This window comes from Lutra lutra, chromosome 9, assembly GCF_902655055.1.
Source record: "Lutra lutra chromosome 9, mLutLut1.2, whole genome shotgun sequence".
NCBI lineage: Eukaryota > Metazoa > Chordata > Mammalia > Carnivora > Mustelidae > Lutra > Lutra lutra.
This window is the reverse complement of record NC_062286.1, coordinates 104,806,056-104,818,379: the sequence shown is the minus strand read 5'-3', so window position 1 is coordinate 104,818,379 and position 12,324 is coordinate 104,806,056. Positions and strand designations below refer to the sequence as shown.

Genomic DNA, 12,324 nt, shown 5'->3' with positions numbered 1-12,324 from the left:
AGTTTTGTATCAAACCAAAGATCTGCAGAAAGTACTTATGCCCTTTCCTTTATGTGGCTACAAAACTTGAACCTACTGCAGAAGCTAGATTTGATTTTTTTTTTTTTTTTTTTTAATCTAGATTTGATTTTGTGTAAAATGTTACCAGCATTTTTTTTTCTTAAATTTTATTTATTTATTTGACAGACAGAGATCACAAGTAGGCAGAGAGAGATGAGGAAGCAGGTTTCCTGCTGACCAGAGAGCCCGATGCGGGGCTCGATCCCAGGACCCTAGAATCACGACCCAAGCCGAAGGCAAAGGCTTTAACCCACTGAGTCACTCAGGTTCTCCCTTCTTTTTTTTAAAATTTAAACCTATTATCTGTAATTTATTTATTTGGGAAAGAGAGAGAGACAGAAAGAACATACATATGCAGGAGCAGGGGGAGGAGCAGAGGGAGAAAATCTTCAAGCGGACTCCATGAGGAGCATGGAGCCCAATGAAGTGCTCAATCTCATGAACCTTGAGATCATGACATGAGCTGATACTGAGAGTGGGACACCTAACCAACTGAGCCACCCAGGCACCCCTGTTATCAGCTTTCTGAGGGCACCTTGATAAATTAAAAAGTTTCCCAGTTAGCACCATAAATTAAGAGAACTATTTCAAGATATATGATAAGAGACAAGAAGATGTTCTGTTAGGAATTTACGCTAAGAAAATCCAATATAAGGTTATGTTATCCACACAGCAAAACATTAGAAACAGCCTAAAACATGTCAGGGAAGTAGTCCATAATTTATAAATCAGAAACACAATGCAATGTGATGCAGGCATAATGATTATAAAGATTATTTAGAAACATGTAAAAATAAGTATGAGAAATGAAATTAAAAAAGGAGAACTCAAAATGGGGGTCTATTCAATTATGTCCACTTGGTTGTTTTTTTAATAATTTTTAAAGACTTTTATTTATATATCTGATAGCGAGAGAAAGATAGCAAAAGAGGGAACACAAGCAGGAGAAGTAGGAGAGGGAGAAGTAGGCTTCCCACTGAGCAGGGAGCCAATGTGGGACTCAATCCCAGGACCCTGGGATCATGACCCGAGGAGAAGGCAGACGCTTAACGACTGAGTCACCCAGGTACCCCTCCCTCAATTATGTCTGCTTGTAGAAAAGGTAATAATGTATAGTTAGGTAAGGTATAGTTAAAATATGAAAGTAACTCAAGTGACCATCAATGGATAAATGGATAAGCAACATGTGGTGTGTGCATTATTCAGATTTGAAAAAGGAGGGAAATTCTGACATGTTACAACACGGATGAACCTTGAAGACATTACACTAACTGAAGTAAGCTAATCACAAAAAAATAAATATTGTATGATTCCAGTTATAAGGTACTTAGTGTGGTCAAAATCATGGATACAGAAAGTTGAACGGTGGATGCCAGGGGCAAGGGAAAGGGGGAGTGAAGAGTTACTGTTTAATGGATATAGATTCAGTTTTGCAAAGATGAAAAGCAGTTCTGGAGATGATGGCGGTAATGGTTGCACAGCAACATAAATATACTTAACACCGCTGAACTGTGCACACCTAACAAAATGCTTAGGATGATAAATGTATACGTATTTTATTGCAACAAAAAATCAGGAAAAAATTAATGTGTTCAAGTAGTAAATTTCAGATCATACGATTTTCAGGTTTTTGGAAAAAAAGAATAATGAAAGTGCTGAAAGTAAGTAGTCTGAGTGGATTCTGTCAAAATAACTTATGGAACATGTGTGAGAAAAATGATGGTTTGCTAGTCAGGCAGTTAGCATATAGAATGATGATGTGGGACAACCTCAAATAGAAGTTCTGCTTTAAAGACCAAAGAATTCACAACTTCAAACAAATCAGCATAGCTGTGGGCTGTGGGAAAAAAATACATGAAACAAGCTCACTCTTCTTGAACTGACTTCAGGCAGATTATAAATCTATGGCAAAGGCGAAAAAAAAGTACTACTGTCTGGAAATAGTGGCTACAGATGCAAATGGTACAACTGATGTGACGTATGGGCAGAGAAGGAAGAACTGATTAAAAAAATCATCCTAGATGTTAGCAACCATCCTAAGACAGCAGACCAATTAATCTGAAACTTCAAAACATATGGGAATTTTACACTTTCTGACACTATGACTGGTATAAAAATATCCTAAATTTTTGCATTGGATCTTTTTTTTTTTTTTTGGAAAGCTCTTTTAAATTAAGTCTTAATATTATTAAGAGAGAAAATAAATTTTAAAATAATCCAGGAAATTTGGAGACATTTACTGCCAACTCTATGGAGAAAATGTACTAGCAATGTTTTCAGATAACCCTGGCTGCTTTTCGTTTTCATTACACATTCCACAAATGACTCAAAAGAAATCTTTTTTGCACAGTAAAAAGTTTCAGCTTATTACCTTACAAAACCCTTATAGTCAACCTATGAACTAGATGATTCAAGGAAGGAGCACACACCTAAGTTTTAAAGTTCTAGCCACTTCCCAGCTATGTACAAGATTCGAGAGTGCACTGTAAACTCAATTCTATACCATCATCAAAATACAAAGCATACTGCAAATTCTTTTTTTTTTTTAAGATTTTATTTATTTATTTGACAGAGAGAGATCACAAGCAGGCAGAGAGGCAGGCAGAGAGAGAGGAGGAAGCAGGCTCCCCACCGAGCAGAGAGCCCGACGCAGGGCTCGATCCCAGGACTCTGAGATCATGACCTGAGCCGAAGGCAGCGGCTTAACCCACTGAGCCACCCAGGCGCCCCCATACTGCAAATTCTTTAGCTTATTTTGAAATTCAGGTTTTCTATTTAATGCTCTCCTCTCTCCATGCAACTCAAAATTTAAACAACCTGTTACTTTAAAATCTTACCAAAAAAAATTTTTGTGAATGTATTTCAAATATATTTCAAATATATCCATAAGATGGATACCTTGACAATAAATGGAAATATTGATAAAGCCAAAAGTAAACAGTAAACAGGTTTTGAGATGTCTGAAAATTAAAATGTTTGAAACTGGGCTGCCTACCAGAAAGAATACCCTACTGATTCAAAAGCATTTTTCTTCTGTATAGAAAATAAATAATACAATGGCCATAGATACCTGTCATTTATGTGCCTCTGTGTTTAAGCTTCCCAGTGGGACACTAAACAGGAATGAAGGCGGAATAAAAGGGAAAAAAGGAGGACAAAGGACAAAGCAAATAACAGAATAAACATAAAATTACAAATGTAAAGAGTGGAAGAAAGAGTAAGTTGAGTAAGGAAGAGCTGCAACTGTACCTCCTGCCTCAGTGAGCTGGCTTAGACAGCAAAAAGGAGTCCTTGCTGCTTCTCTTCTACCTTCCATGTCTCCTTTGAAAAAGCATCCTATAGCTCTAGGTTCCTGACAAGACCTCCCTCAAGACATTTACAGTCTTGGGGCACCTGGGTGGCTCAGTGGGTTAAAGCCTCTGCCTTCGGCTCAGGTCATGATCCCAGAGTCCTGGGATCAAGCCCCGCATAGGACTCTCTGCTCGGAGGGAGCCTGCCTCCCCATCTCTCTGTGCCTGCCTCTCTGCCTACTTGTGATTTCTGTCAAATAAATAAAATCTAAAAAAAAAAAAAAAAAAAAAAAAAAGACATTCACAGTCTCACTACTATTGGGCGCCTGAATGGCTCAGTCAGTTAAGCATCTGCCTTTGGCTCAGGCCATGATCTCGGGCTCCTGGGATTAAGCCCCATATTAGGTTCCTTGCTCATCGAGGAGCATACTTCTCCCACTCCCTCTACCCGTCCCCACCCCTACTTGTGTGCTCTCACTAATAAATAAATAAATCTTTAAACAAAAATAAATAAAGCTTTAAGACCATCAGTACTAATCTCATCATGCCCTTTATCCCTATTTAAAACTGTCACAAGAAGTCTACAACTTCCAAATTATTTTTCTAATAACGTGGTAAACATTCCCATTTCTCACCCTTCCTTCTAGCAGTCAGTCATAGACACAGTCATTAATATTCATCAACAGAATCCTCTTCATTCACCTGTTAGTCTAAGCCTCAATGAAACCTGGTTCTCCTCTGGGGCCTATACTCCTATATCCTTTTTAGGTGGTTAATTTTTCTCTCCCATAGTTTGTCTTTCTTACTTCTCATTGCCACCTTCAGTCTACTGGCTGGCCCTTCTCCCTAAAGTCCCTGACTGTGAATATCACATTATGAGACCATACCACCTAAAAACTCTTCTTATTGAGATATCTAACGACCATAGTCTCTTCTCTCATTTCTTAAAGAACTAAGCCCTTGGCTCACTGCTACTCTTTCTGATAGTAGTCCTGTCATAATTCCTGGTGATTGCAGTATCTACACAGGCAATCCTTCTAACACCCTGGGCCTCCCAGTTCACTGACCTCCTCTTCTCCTATCATCCTGCACTCCATCTCATCTTAGAAACTTACTCCCAGAATCATAACTAGATCATGTCATAACCCAAAACTGCAGTCCCAATCATAACCTTAGTTTCAAGTATCCTATTCTTCAAACACTAGCTACCATCTTTCCATTTTATTCTAATATTCCAAGGCTAACAAGGCTAATCTTAGGTCTCATAGGGACCTACAATCCAACAGTCCTCTCATCTCTTCCCCATTCCTCACTCTCAATGTGCCCTCATTTTCCTCCTAACTCAACACAGATACCTTGGTCCATTATTACAAACAACCCCTTGCATATAACCTTCAATCCCCTTGCCCCTCTCTTGTTTGGTCATACTTGACAAATCTTCTACACTGATTTAATCCAACTCTCTCCTTACTCCCTGACTGTACATCATTAAATGTGGCTGAAGAAAAACATAATTATGTTGATTCATCTAACTTTACAAGAGCAAGAACTGCAAGTCCACTCTTATTGCTGCTCAGCAATACTATTACATCTCCCTCTTCACCATTTCTTAAACAACTATTTCATATCTTTTTTTTTTTTAAATCTCTACCTCCTCCCCCATTCCTGCTCTCAGCTGATGACCTTCCTGTTTCACTAACATAAGCAAACAGAAGAGTACTGCAAGCTCTCACTGCCATTTTTATACATTATTCTGTGACCATATTCTTTGGGTTCTTTCCTGTTACAATGGTCCATTCTGTGACCCTAGGAAATTACCATAGGAAAGAACCAAAAGCCACTTCCTCCACTTGCATAAAAATATTCCTACTCCTTTTGCCTACTTTAGAACAGTTATCTGCATCATGATTTCTTCTTATTGCTGGTGGATCACTCCCAGGAGCATGCTGTTATTTTCCCCATATGAAAGAAAAATGCTTTCTTGATCTCATTTCCTCCTCTAGTTTCTTTTCCATTCCTCTGTGACCCATTACAGGAAAATGCCTCAAGATCTGTCAATCCATTAGTGCATGGTAACTTAAGAAAGGGGTGGATGCTAACTAATAAATGTAGGAGGAATGACAGAAAATCAGTATTTTGCAATGAATGGTATAACAACTTGACTCAAGCAAGGATCATCAAAGAATGCCAATGGCGTGAGCTAAATTGTTGGGAAATAGACACCCCACTCACTAATTAACTCACTAATTACCAAAACCAAAATGTGTCTTTAATGGAAAAATGAGTCAGATACCTCCTTAACTGAGTGAGCAAAGTTAAAAGTGAAAATAATGGTACAAATTGACATCGGGGACCTCATGATGTGAGGCAATAGGAAATATATAATATCATATGGAGAATTCTTGCCCAAAACTCTTTATTGGAATTAACTGTAAGGAAACAGATAAATCCAGATTATGGATATTCTATAAGCCACTACAGTAGACACTTTAAAACTGACACTGGACCATGAAAGAACTATAAAGAGCATTATTAGAATGAGTAAAATATCTATTATTGTATCAATATTAAATTCCCTTAGTGTGGTAACAGCACTGCACTAATGTAGAGGACTGTCTTTGTTTTTGGGAGTTACATGTTGAAGTACTTTTTACGGATGAAGTGTCACAATGCCTGCAACTTCTGAGCATTCAAATATTTTAGAAAAGGGAGTTGTCTGTACTTATTCTCTCCAATTCCACTCCTCATTCTCTCTTGAACCCACATTAATCTTATTCCTTCTATTCCACCAAAACAGCTCAAAATCACTGTTGATCTCCACACCAATCATTCTTAGTCTGTATTTTACTGACCCATCTTCTCATTGAAATGCTTTCTTCACACTTGGATGTCTGGATACCCTACAGCACTGAATTTCTTCCTGTGGTTTTGGTAGCTTCTTCCCAGCCCTTTGGATAATGTATGTTTTACTCAACTTGTAAATGCTGGAGTGTTCCAGGGATCAGTTTTTGAACCTCTTTTCTTTTCTACCTATATTCATTCTTTTGGTGTTCTTCACTTTGAGAGACCTAGACAATGAAGATCCCCAAATTTAGATCTCCAGTTCTGGCCTCTTTCCTAAACGCTTAATTATATATCCGAATGTCTCCCTGACATGCCTATTTTGATATCTAATAGGCATCTTAAATTAACGTGTCCAAAAGAGAATTTTTGAGGTTCCTTTGCAAACCTATTCTACCCACGATGGTCATTATCTTAAGAGTACTACAATAGCCTTGTGACTGATTTCCTTATTTTGTCCTTACCTCCTACCATAATCTACCCTCAAGACAGCAGCCAGGGTGATTCTCTTAAAAAATAATTCAGATCGGGGTGCCTGGGTGGCTCAGTGGGTTAAGCCTCTGCCTTTGGCCTGGGTCGTGATCCCAGGGTCCTGGGATCGAGCCCCACGTCCGGCTCTCTGCTCAGCGGGGAGCCTGCTTCCCTTCCTCTCTCTCTGCCTGCCTCTCTGCCTACTTGTGATTTCTGTCAGGTAAATGAATAAAATCTTTAAAAAAAAAAATAATAATTCGGATCGGCTCAAACCTCCAGTGGCTTATCATTTAACTCAGAGAAAAAGTTCAAGCCCTTTAAATAACCTAAAAGACCTTCATGATCTGGCTTCATGTTATCACTCTAACCTCATCAATTGTTCTTTCCTCCACTCACTCACTCCCACCACACTGTTCTCTCTTTGCTATTCCTTAAACAGGATAAGCTATAGCTTCAGGACCGTGTATTTACTATTTCCTCTGCTTTCACACTCTTCTCTGCATGTCTCACTTCCTGACCTCTACTAGTTTCTAGTCAAATACGTTTTTTATTAGACTCATAGGTCTCCCCTTCAATTGAACATAAGATTTATGAGGTCAAGGATTTATATTTTGTTCACAAAGTGTCTAGAATAGTTCCTGGCATTACTAGGTGCCTGATAAGTATTTAAAGGAAGGTTGGGGTCCTGAAGGATATTAAGAAAAAAAAAAAAAAGACGAGATACTCTTTCACCAGCATCTACTAAACCAAAGATAACTAGTCTCTCATATCTAGTCTCTTTTAAGATTATAAACAAAGAAACATGTCACTATTCATATTCTGGATGGAATTTCAAAGATATTATTTATATGTATCTAGTATTAGCTACAAAAAATTGTTAGCTTGAACTATTAACATAAGAGAAGTTACTTAATATATGAGATAAAACTGAATATCCTTTATTTGTAGGTATGTTACAAATTCCCTAATGAGGCACATTCACCGATGAAGGCCCAACGTACATCACCTTATCTATTTATCAAAGTAAGTCAGCCAGGATATCTTTTCAGCAACACACTGAGATGGAAAATATTATTCTAAAAACATCAAAATACTGAATTAGGACTTTATTTAAAAATGTTATAATTCGAGGCGCCTGGGTGTCTCAGTGGGTTAAGCCTCTGCCTTCAGCTCAGATCATGATCTCAGGGTCCTGAAATTGAGCCCCTCATCGGGCTCTCTACTCAGCAGGGAGCCTGCTTCCCTCTCTCTCTTTGCCTGCTTCTCTGCCTACTTGTGATCTCTCTCTCTGTGTCAAATAAAATCTTTTAAAAAAATGTTATAATTCAACATTTTTACTTATTTATAATCTTAACTAATGTGATTATATGATCACATTTCTATAGGGAACTAGAATATCAACAGAAAGGCTAGTTTGTTATACACCTATATACCTATTATCTGCCTCCTTTAATATTCTACCTTTAAGGAGTTAAACTCCTGATGTTACTATAGCATATAATCCAACATAAAAAGATAAGTTTAAATAGTCTGAACTAAAATTCCTTTTAAAAATCCAACCAAACCAAAGCATATTCCAACAAGTGTTAGTGATTAAGGGTACTTATTTTCTGAAGAGCTTAATATTTTGGAAATGAAGCCACAGAGAAACCGATGAACGATGTAGTATAAACTCATACTGACCCTTTGTGGTTTACTGAAGTATAGCATTGTAAAAAGTCCCAAGGTTCAGGGTAATTGTTATAGGGAAGATACATTCTGTCAGACACAAATCCACCAAAATACACATATGACATGAATCATACTCTAGCTTATTAGGTACCTTTATAAACATCTCAGATTCAGCAAGAAAGGTATTAATCAGTGCCACTTTCCAAACAGAGATCCTGAAAGATTAGCTCATTTATGTCATTTAACATGTAGTATATAACAGACCCTTAACATTACACACATACATGCACATACATAGTTGTGTTCATGTATATACCAAAGATCCACAGATAGCGATACCCTAACTGAGGCCTTCAAAAATACTATGGTTGAAGACTTACAAAATGCACTATGTATCAGAATATCAATTTTCCTCCATTCGATTAGCAGTAAAAAAAAAAAATATATTCCCAATTAAGTCCATGAAACTGGCACTTCTACCTATTGTTGAAGGCATTATAAGCTAGTACAACCCTTTTGGAAAGCAATTTGGCACTAATATCAAGACACAAAAGTGTTCATGCTTTTTCTTAGTAATTCCATTTCTGGGAAGCTATCCTGTAATAATAATTCAAAATATGGAAAAAGCTATAGATTATTTATAACATCCTAGATGCTTGGTATCTGAGATTTAACATTTGAGGTTTTAACACTGGTAGTTTTAACAGCTTGTGAGAGAACCACAGGTTGATCCACAGCATATGTCAAGTTGCTATGTGAATGAGGAAGTCACATAACTAACTACTGAGTGAGCCTGACTGCCAGCATTAGCTTTTCCCTGTGGTCTGACTATTCTCTATATGCACAGACATTTCTGAAACAGAGAAGGGAGAGGATGGCCAACTTTGTTTAAAAAAAAAAAAAAAAAAAAAGTTTAAAAGTAAAAAAGCCCTAAAATAGCAAGTCAGTTACTTAGCTGGTGATGAATGTGAAGAGTCTAAGAAAATAATGTTATTTGGGGGCACCTGGGTGGCTCAGTGGGTCAAACCTCTGCCTTCAGCTCAGATCATGATCTCAGGGTCCTGGGATTGAGCCCCACATTGAGCTCTCTGCTCAGGGGGTATCCTGCTTCCCCCCACCTCTGAGTGCTGATCTGCCTACTTGTGATCTCTCTCTGTCAAATAAATAAAATCTTTAAAAAGAAAATACTGATATTTGTGGGTTTGAGATTGCTAATGGCCTTTAGTCACATTTCTTCCCAACAGCCATAAGTCTATGGCAATGAAAGATTAGAAATATGATTAAGTATTCAACAATAGAGAAATGATAAATTAAATCAATCCAACTAATCATTCAGTCGCTAAATTAGGGTAATGGAATTATAGATGATAATTTTTCATTTTCAAAGTATTTTCTGTGACAATGTTGTATCTGGAAATTAAAGTCAAGATAAAAAATGTACTGCTAAATAGAAAAGGGAACAGTTCACAATTCATCGCAGGAATGACACCAAAAACCAAGGACACTGCAAGAAACAAAAACTATAAACAAATACTCTTCATCTTACACAGGTGCAAAAATCTTTAACAAAATATTGCTAAATTGAATCCAGGAACATATAAAAAATGTAGTACACCACAACCAAGTGAGGTTTATCCCAGGAAAACTGTATTGCTTATATCTTCCAGTTATAAATACAAGTATAACTGTCACTTTATATTTTCCATATATAACTATATTACCATAGACAAAGGTTTGACCTGGTTCACTTGACAAAGCTGAAATATTTGTTATAAAACTTCTCAATCAAGTTTATAATAAATCTGCCTTCTCGGTCAAGTGAATACTTCAATTTAAGTGTTTATTTAAGGGACACTTGGGTGGTTCAGTAGGTTGGGTGTCTGCCTTCGGCTGAGGTCATTATCCCAGGGTCCTGGGATCCAGCCCTGCATCAGGCTCTCTGCTCAGCGGGGAGCCTGCTTCTTTCTCTCCCTCTGCCTGCTATTCCCCTGCTTGTGCTCTCTCTGTCAAATGAATCTTTTTTTTTTAAAGTTTCATTTAAATTATCTTCATTTGGGGGCACCTGGGTGGCTGAGTCAGTTAAGGGTCCGACTCTTGGTTTTGGCTCAGCTCGTAGTCATGGGATTGAGCCCTGCTAGGGCTTTGCGTTCAGCAGGGAGTCTGCTTAAGGTTTTTGCTCTCCCTCTTCATCTCCCTCTCTATGTGTCAGCACACACGTGCTCTCTCTCTCTCTCTCTCTCGCTCTCTCAAAAATAAATAAATAAATAAATAAATCTTTAAAAAAAATCTTAATTCATTGAGCTCATTCTAAGATTAAACTGCAGTTACAACCTATGTGACTTAAAAAAAAAGAATTCAACATTCCTTGGAATCATAAAGTAAGGAACCTCAAGTAAAATATGGCTTCACAAATATCCCTAGGTGATATGGTAATATCACTCTATTGAGAGACTTACGGAAAAGGGCATCCAAACACTTAAAGTAGCATCTTTGATTTTTTGCTGGACAATTCTAATGATGAAGAGAACTCCTCTTTATATTATGCTAAACTCTATTTTCCTTCAAATTTGATTTACCAGCAAAAATACTGATTTCTGAAGTATTAAGAGTAATGACGTCTTCATTAATATATTCATTCTGCAAATACTTGAAAATAATTAGTAAGTCACTTTTTAGACTTTTCCTCTCCAGGCTAAACTGAATTCTCCCAACCATCGTTCAGATGATAACACTACTAAATTTCATTTTTTCTTACCACCACTTCCTGCAGAAGACAAATGTTTAAAAGAAATGGACTACAACAGAGTACCACCTTCCTACAGGAATATGCAGGGGATGACTCTACTCTAGGAAATTTATTACAATAGTCAATCAACTCTCAAATATCAAAAATATGCCCACAAATAAAAATCTTATGCAAACATTTTATTCCCAGTGAGTAAACATACTAGTTGTAACAAAAAAAGATATAACTGGGCACCAGGTGGTGGGTATTGTAGAGGGCACGGATTGCATGGAGCACTGGGTGTGGTGCAAAAATAATGAATATTGTTATGCTGAAAAAATAAAAAAATTAAGAAAAAAAAAAGATATAACTGAAAATAGAACACTTAATTTTTAGCAATGATATTCTTACAAGTTGTTAGTATTCTTTCATCTAGAGATGAATTATGCCAAAAGAACTGAATCTTGGTCAAAAATTCTACCTAGCTTTAAACGATATACATGTATGTTGTACACTGGAAAGGAATGTAACACCGTATGTTATCTTTTTTTTTTTTTTTTATTTGACAGAGAGAAATCACAAGTAGGCAGAGAGGCAAGCAGAGAGAGGAGGAAGCAGGCTCCCTGCCAAGCAAAGAGCCCGATACGGGGCTCGATCCCAGGACCCTGGGATCATGACCTGAGCCGAAGGCAGAGGCTTTAACCCACTGAGCCACCCAGGTGCCCCCCGTATGTTATCTATACTGAAATTAAAAAAAAAGATATACATGTATATAAACAGCAGTAATCTCCAAAACCAATACTGGTTCCAAGGGTACATGCTGCTTTGCTCAGGTTGCTAAAAAAATGGGTATTCTAGAAAACAATCCTCATTTATAGTAGCTTTTTTCTTTGCTTAGCTTTGACATGGTTTTAATTAGTATTGTACCACTTTAAAAAAAGTTTGTGGAGCCCTTCAAGGCAGTTATAAGAATCACTTACGATGCTGTATTTCTTTGACTCTTCACAGCAAAACTGAGATGGAAAACTATGTATTACATATTTTGTGCTAGTGAAACCTTGGTAATTAAGGATTAGTAGGAGTTATGGGAGAAAAGTTCACTTATGAATTACACATTTTAAAAAGATGTTTAACGATCTTAGAATGCATGGTGCCTGGATTCAAGTCTGTATATACTGAGCATACTGTAATCAAACCTAGGAAAGTTCTACCTTCATAAGTAGACAGAAATAATTTGTAGTTAGTAAATCAAAGAAACCAATCAAG

At 37.3% G+C, this 12,324-nt stretch overlaps 1 protein-coding gene across 1 annotated transcript in view; it reads right to left on the bottom strand.

Annotated features, from left to right (window-relative positions):
• ESF1 (ESF1 nucleolar pre-rRNA processing protein homolog) overlaps positions 1-12,324 on the bottom strand; it is a 64,702-nt gene that overhangs the window by 31,526 nt on the left and 20,852 nt on the right. The window lies entirely within an intron of this gene.